The following is an 8,482-nucleotide window of genomic DNA, read 5'->3' as shown; positions in this document are numbered from 1 at the left end:
CATACTGCTCATCAGGCCATGCTGTGGCTGCATCCACCATGCAAAGTGGAGGAAGATTGGCAACAGATGTTAGCTCAGGGCCACTATTCCTCACACACACACAAAATTTCATAAAATATATATATAACATAAATTTTGCCTTTTTAAGCATACGATTCAGTGGCATTAATTACATTCACAACGTTAAGCAACTGTCACCACTGTCTATTTCCAAGATGTTTTTATCCCTCAAACAGAAACTCTGTAACCATTCTAGTATAGTCTTTTGTAGTATTTGATTTTTTAAAATCATATGCGTGTATTACTTTTTTTATTCTAAAAACTAATTTAAAAAAGAAGGTAAATCAGGTTTAGAAAATTTAGTAACTTGTCTAAGATCCCATAGCTCATACACCATGGCAGCAACCACCAGTTTTATTATAAAATAATAAAAATTCTTACAAAGAATCAAATTTTAGCCATATTTCTGGGTGCTAAGGGATGTTGGGTATCATCTAACCCTTTCATTTTACAAATGAGATAACATACTGACAGAGGTGAAGTGGCCACCTCAAGTCAAGAAGCTTATCAGTAGCAGGCCTCCCAATCCAAGAGACAGTGTTCAGAGTAGGTCACAGAAGAGGTCTCTTGATCCTTGACAAAAAATGGAGCTTGTATCCCCCAAATGGGATTTAGGAGTTCCCACTTTAGATCTTTCTTGTATGTCCTGTGTACCTGTGCTGTCTAGTAGGGAATGGGGCCATTGTACCCTGATAGCAGTGTTTCTATTTATCTAAAACTATGCGGCAAACCTTCAGGACCTATCTCAATTTCTACTTCTAAGAATATGTTTCTGATTGCCTTAGCACCTCCAAATCCCCACTTGATTCTTAACTCTCATAAACATTATTATTTACAGCACATAATTAGCAATCAGAGAATGGTATGAAACATTTTATAGCTATGTCAGTTTATGAGTCCATTCTGCCTATTAGCGTAAGCTCCAGGAAGGCAGGAATTGGTTAGTTGAGTCCCTGTAGAAGGTACCCAATAGATGGCTGATGGTTGATTGGGTTAATTGAGCTGTGCTGTTCCGAAAAAAAGCTATGGTATGAGATGTGAGTTCTTCAAAGGGTTTCTCTGTGCCTTCCAGCGGAGATGCCTGCTGGCTCACAGAACATTGGAATCGATGGAGGTGGTAAGTATGCCTCAGTCACCAAGAATCACATATGATCCTTCCTTTGTCACACTTATCTTGGCATTAATGACATTCTTATTTATGTGATTGATTACGGTTCATCTTTCCTCCTCCCTTCCACCCGCAACAGACTGGAAATTCCATGAGAACATAGACCATGTCTGTCTTGACTCACTGTCATATCTCCAGCACCAAGCCTGGTACATAGTAAGTGCTCAGGAAATATTTGTTGAAGGAATGGATGAAGGAATATATCACCTTCTTTGGTAAATGAGGAGGCAGAGGTCCAAAGAGGTTGGGCTTCTTAGTGACAAAGCTGGGACAAGAAGTCAGGTCTCCTGATTCCCAGGCCAGCCAGCATTCTTTCTATTTTCCTTTGTGTTCTCTCAATATTGGAGTTGGAAAGACTTGGAGTCTAGTCCAATCCTTTCATTTTACAAATGGGAAACTGAGGCCCAGAGAGGGGAAGGACTCACCCAAGGCCCCAGGAGAAGGCACTGGCAGAGCCAGGCCTAGAATCCGGGTCTCCTGACTCCCAAGCTAGTGCTCTTTCTTTGTAAAGGCATAGGAAAAACAAAGCTGGACGGGCTGATTGCCAAGCCCCTGCAGGAGGTCACATAGCCGAGCAGCTCTCAGAGTTCCTTGTCTATTCTTAGCCTGAACTTTTAGTGACTCTGGTCTTCAGCAGCCTTTTTCCTTTGCATTTGGCTTTTTGTGTATATGTAATGTGTGTTTTAAATAAATGGTGCTACGTGTGGGAAGTGGGCTTCAGCACAGTCCTGCTCAGAGGCCCTGAAAAGAGTAAACGTGAGAGAGGGGCCCTGAGAAAACAATTGGCTTCCCTCCTCTGAGGTCACCTCAGTGCCCCAGAGCTGCCCTCTCTGTTGCCTCTCACAGCTGCCAACACAAGTCTAAGCTCCGTGCAACTATGACATACAACTATCTACTGGGGCTTTGGGGAAAAAAGGAGGATTGGCAAGAGATGTTAGCTCAGAGCCGGTCTTCCTCAGCAAAAAGAGGAGGATTAGCATGGATGTTAGCTCAGGGCTGATCTTCCTCACAAAAAAAAAAAAAAAGAGTCTAAGCTGCTCACACAATAAGAAGGAAATCACCAGAAAGAATTTACAAGGAAGACTGACTGTTAGTATTGGCCTCTGATGCCTCACTTTGATAAAGACCAAAGATTAGCTCTTTCTAAGCTAAGTCCCTCTTCCAACTTTCACTTGAATTTTCCACCTATAAGTCATTTATCAGTCAGTCACCAAACATGAACTAAAAGCCACTTTCTGATACAAAATTCTAGCCTCTCAAAACCTCTTTCTCTACTTTGCCAAATACTTGCTCTGAGCAGGGATGCACAAGAAATTTAAACAGCTACTGACCTTGGGTTACTTGGAAAGGACCAGAAACACAGAGGATAGAAGGTAACTAATGTTGCAAAAGTGAAAAATGACCAATGAGAAGAACAGGTCTACATCAAGTTCAAAGGAGGCAGAGGTTACTCTGGACGAGGCCAGGTCAAAGAAGATTCAGGGGAGCAGTTTGAACCAGGTCTTGTGTATTAGTTATCTACTAATGTGTAACAAATCACCCCATTTTGTGTATTGGTTGTCTTTTGCTGCCTAACAAATTACCTCAACACTTAGTGGCTTAAAACAGTAAACATTTATTATCCCAACGTTTCTGTAGGTCAAGAATCTGGGCGCAGCTTAGCTGGGTCCCTCTGGCTCTAAGTCTCTCATGAGGTTGCAGTCAAGCTCCCATCTTAAAGGCTCACCGGGGAGAAGAGGGGACTCCAATTTAATAAGCTTACTGAAGTGGTCCTTGTCAGGTCTCAGTCCCTCGTGACACAGGCCTCTCCACAGGGCTGCTTCAAGACTTGGTGCCAGCTTCCCCCAGGGTGAGAGATTCAAGAGAGAGGAGTGACTAAAATGGAAGCCACAGTCCTCTTGTAACTAATCTCAGAAGTGATAGCTCATCAATTTGCTGATTCTTTTCATGAGAAGCATGTCACTAGGTTCCACCCACATACAAAGGTGTGACTACCAAGAGGCAGAGATCACTGGGGGCCATCTTAGGGGCCACCTACCACACCTTGCTGGATGGATGGGATTTAAATAAGGTATAGAAAGCATTCCAGGTAGGGAGTAAGAGTGAAAGCACAGAGGGTAGAAAGGTTAACTGGGATGATTTGGGTGGAACAGGGCATTTGAGTAGGAGTGTAGAAGGAAACTGGAGAGGTTGACTGGGCCCAGATTGAACTGGACTTTCAAATGCCAAGCCAAAGGGTTTTATTTTTATCCTCAGGCTCTTGTCTGAGGATTCCCCCACTCAACTGTAAGCTCTATAAGTACAGGAACTATGTCTATTTTATTCTTATTATATCTCTATGACTTATAATAGATGTTGGCATGTAGTAGGTGATCAAGAAAATTTGTTGAATGAATAACCTATGAAGTTAATGTGTAAGGAGTAATGCAGAGTTGCCAGACTTGTCTTTTTAATTCTGACATGGGCCGGCCCCGTGGCTTAGCGGTTGAGTGTGCGCGCTCCGCTGCTGGCGGCCTGGGTTCGGATCCCGGGCGTGCACTGACGCACCGCTTCTCGGGCCGTGCTGAGGCCACGTCCCACATACAGCAACTAGAAGGATGTGCAGCTATGACATACAACTATCTACTGGGGCTTTGGGGGGAAAAAATAAATAAATAAAATCTTTAAAAATAATAATAATAATAATTCTGACAGAATTCAACCCCCAAAGAAACCCACATAATTACGTTTGGAGCTCCCAACCAAGATTTCAGCATTATCCCCTATTTCTAAGGTATCATTATTCAAATTACCCAGCACATAACAAAGAGGAAAGTTGAGCTTTATTCATGAGCCTATATCCTTCCCTTGGACTAAAAGCCCTTTAAATACCTTATCATTCTATTGAGCCTCAGAATCTTGGTATACAGGCTGAGAAAGACAAACTTGGTATCCAAGAGCAGACAACGCTGGTTTCCACTCACTCGGCAGTTCAGGAGCATAGCCCACAACTAGACTGGGCAAGCTCCTAACGCCTGGTTCTGACCACTAGCCCCTGCCTCCTCCCTTTGCCCGCTGGTCAGAATGTCTCTCCGAACAATTTATGTGCATTACTCTTCAGGATGAAGGGAGAATCTGTTCTGGGGAAGTGAGTAAAGGAAGCAAAACTGTCAGGTAGGTGTGTTGGTGTGCTCAGGCTGCAATAATACAAGACCATAGACTGGGCGGTTTAAACAACAGAAATTTATTTCTCATAGTTCTGGAGGCTGGAAGTCCAAGATCCAAGAGTCAGCAGGTTTGGTTTCTCCTGAGGCCTCTCTCCTTGACTTGCAGATGGCCATCGTCTTGCTGTGTCCTCTCATGGCCTTTTCTCTGTGTGTGCACATCCCTGGTGTCTCTTCCTCATCTTTTAAGGACACCAGTCCTATTGGATTAGGGCCCCACCCTTATGACCTCATTTAACCTTAATCACCTCTTTAAAGGCCCTATCTCCAAATACAGTCACATTGAGGGTTAGGGCTCCATCGTAAGAATTTGGAGGTGGGGGCGGGGGGTGCACAATCCAGTCCATAATAGTGGGAAGGTTTATTATATGTGTGCCTCTTGTCCCCTCACCCATGCTCTTCTCTTTTTTTTCCTCCCCTTTTAATTAATTAATTTTTTTTATTACAGTAACATTGGTTTATAACATTGTATAAATTTCAGGTGTACATCATTACACTTCTATTTCTGCATAGATTACATCATGTTCTCATGTTCACCACCCAAAGACTAATGACAACCATCACCACACACGTGTGCCTAATCACCACTTTCACCCTCCTCCCTCCCCACTTCCCCTCTGGTAACCACCAATCCAATCTCTGTCTCTATGTGTTTGTTTGTTGTTGTTATTATCTACTACTTAATGAGTGAGATCATATGGTATTTGACCTTCTCCCTCTGACTTATTTCACTTTGCATAATACCCTCAATGTCCATCCATGTTGTCACAAGTGGCTGGATTTCATTGTTTCTTATGGCTGAGTAGCATTCCATTGTGTATATATACCACATCTTCTTCATCCATTCGTCCCTTGATGGGCACTTAGGTTGCTTCCGAGTCTTGGCTATTGTGAATAACGCTGCAATGAACACAGGGGTGCATGTATCTTTACGCCTTGGTGTTTTCAAGTTCTTTGGATAAATACCCAGCAGTGGAATAGCTGGATCGTATGGTAGTTCTATTCTTAATTTTTTGAGGTATCTTCATACTGTTTTCCATAGTGGCTGCACCAGTTTGCACTCCCACCAGCAGTGTATGAGAGTTCCCTTCTCTCCACATCCTCTCCAACACATGTTGTTTCCTGTCTTGTTAATTATAGCCATTCTGACGGGCGTGAGGTGATATCTCATTGTAGTTTTGATTTGCGTTTCCCTGATAGTTAATGATGTTGAACATCTTTTCACGTGTCTGTTGGCCATCTGTATATCTTCTTTGAAAGTCTGTTCAGGTCTTTTGCCCGTTTTTTAATTGGGTTGTTAGTTTTTTTGTTGTTAAGATGTATGGGTTCTTTATATATTTTGGAGATTAACCCCTTATCAGATGTATGGTTTGCAAATATCTTCTCCTCATTGTTAGGTTGTCTTTTTGTTTTGTTGATGGTTTCCTTTGCTGTGCAGAAGCTTTTTAGTTTGATGTAGTCATTTGTTTATTTTTTCTGTTGTTTCTCTTGCCCGGTCAGACATGGTGCTTGAAAATATGTTGCTAGGACCAATGTTGAAGAGCGTACTTTCTATGTTTTCTTCTAGAAGTTTCATGGTTTCAGGTCTTACATTCAAGTCTTTAATCCATTTTGAGTTAATTTTTGTGTATGGTGTAAGATAATGGTCTACTTTCATTTTTTTTGGATGTGGCTGTCCAGTTTTCCCAACACCATTTGTTGAAGAGACTTTCTTTTCTCCCTTGTATGTTCTTGGCACCTTTGTTGAAAATTAGCTGTCCATAGATGTGTGGATTTATTTCTGCATTCTCGATTCTATTCCGTTGATCTGTTTGTCTGTTTTTGTGCAAGTACCATGCTGTTTTGGGTACTATAGCTTCATAGTATATTTTGAATCAGGGAGTGTGATACCTCCAGCTTTGTTCTTTTTTCTCGGGATTCCTTTGGCTATTTGGGGTCTTTTGCTGTTCCATATAAATTTTAGGATTCTTTGTTCTATTTCTATGAAAAGTGTTGTTGGAACTTTGATAGAGATTGCACTGAATCTATAGATTGCTTTAGGAAGCATGGACATCTTAACTATGTTAATTCTTTCAATTCACGGAATATCTTTCCATTTCTTTGTGTCTTCTTCAGTTTCTTTTAGTGATGTTTTATAGTTTTCAGTGTACAGATCTTTCACCTCTTTGGTTAAGTTTATTCCTAGATATTTTATTGTTTTTTTTGCAATTATATATGGGGTTGTATTGTTAATTTCTCTTTCTGCTGCTTCGTTGTTAGTGTATAGAAATGCAACAGATTTTTATATGTTGATTTTGTATCCTGCAACTTTACCATATTCATTTATTACTTCTAAAAGATTTTTGGTGGATTCTTTAGGATTTTCTATATATAAAATCATGTCATCTGCAAAGAGTGACAGTTTCACTTCTTCCTTTCCAATTTGGATCCCTTTTATTTCTTTTTCTTGCCTGATTCCTCTGGCTAGGACTTCCAGTACTAGGTTAAATAGGAGTGGTGACAGTGGGCATCCTTGTCTGTTCCTGTTCTTAGAGGGATAGCTTTCAGTTTTTCACCATTGAGGATGATATTAGCTGTGGGTTTGTCATATATGACCTTTATTATGTTGAGGTACTTTCCTTCTATACCCATTTTATTCAGAGTTTTTATCATAAATGGATGCTGGATCTTGTCAAATGCTTTCTCTGCATCTGAGATATCATGTGATTTTTATTCTTCATTTTACTCATGTGGTGTATCATGTTGATTGATTTGCAGATGTTGAACCATCCCTGCATCCCTGGAATAAATCCCACCTGATCATGGTGTATAATCTTTTTAATGTATTGTTGTATGCGATTTACTAGTATTTTGCTGAGGATTTTTGCATCGATGTTCATCAGTGATATTGACCTGTAATTTTCTTTTTTGTGTTGTCCTTGTCTGGTTTTGGTATCAGGGTAATGTTCACTTGGTAGAATGAGTTAGGGAGCTTCCCCTCCTCTTCAATTTTTTGGAAGAGTTTGAGAAGGCTAGGTATTAAGTCTTCTTTGAATGTTTGGTAGAATTCACCAGGGAAGCCATCTGGTCCTGGACTTTTATTTTTGGGGAGGTTTTTGATTACTGTGTCGATCTCCTTACTGGTGATTGGTCTATACAAATTCTCTATTTCTTCTTCTTTTTTTTTTTTTTTTAAGATTTTTATTTATTTATTTTTCCCCCAAAGCCCCAGTAGATAGTCATATGTCATAGCTGCACATCCTTCTAGTTGCTGTATGTGGGACTCAGCCTCAGGATGGACGGAGAAGTGGTGCCTCGGTGCGCGCCCGGGATCCGAACCCGGGCCGCCAGCATCGGAGCGCGCGCACTTAACCACCAAGCCACGGGGCCGGCCCCTCTCTATTTCTTCTTGATTCAGTTTTGGAAGGTTGTATGATTCTAAGAATTTATCCATTTCTTCCAGATTGTCCAATTTGTTGGCATATAGCTTTTCATAGTATTCTTTTATAATCTTTTGTATTTCTGAGATGTCTGTTGTAATTTCTTCTCTCTCATTTCTCATTTTACTTATTTGAGCCTTCTCTCTTTTTTTCTTGGTGAGTCTAGCCAAAGGTTTGTCAATTTTGTTGATCTTTTCAAAGAACAAGCTCTTGGTTTTATTAATTTTTTCTATTGTTTTTTTAGTCTCTATTTCATTTATTTCTGCTCTGATTTTTATTATTTCCCTTCTACTGATTTGGGGCTTTGTTTGTTCTTCTTTTTCCAGTTCATTTAGGTACACTGCTAGATTGTTTATTTGAGATTTTTCTTGTTTGTTGAGATAGGCCTGCATTGCTATAAACTTCACTCTTAGAACTGCTTTTGCTGTATCCCATAAATTCTTGCATGTCGTATTTTCATTTTCATTTGTCTCCAGGTATTTTTTTATTTTTCCTGTGGTTTCTTCGTTGACCCAATCATTGTTCAGTAGTATTTTGTTTAATCTCCACATATTTGTGGCTTTTCTGATTTTCTTCCTATAGTTGATTTCTAGTTTCATACCGTTGTGGTCAGAAAAGATGCTTGGTATTAT

The sequence above is a fragment of the Ceratotherium simum genome, chromosome 35, assembly GCF_057802395.1.
Source record: "Ceratotherium simum simum isolate JZ-2026a chromosome 35, ASM5780239v1, whole genome shotgun sequence".
In the NCBI taxonomy this organism is placed as follows: domain Eukaryota; kingdom Metazoa; phylum Chordata; class Mammalia; order Perissodactyla; family Rhinocerotidae; genus Ceratotherium; species Ceratotherium simum.
This window is presented reverse-complemented; position numbering follows the sequence as displayed.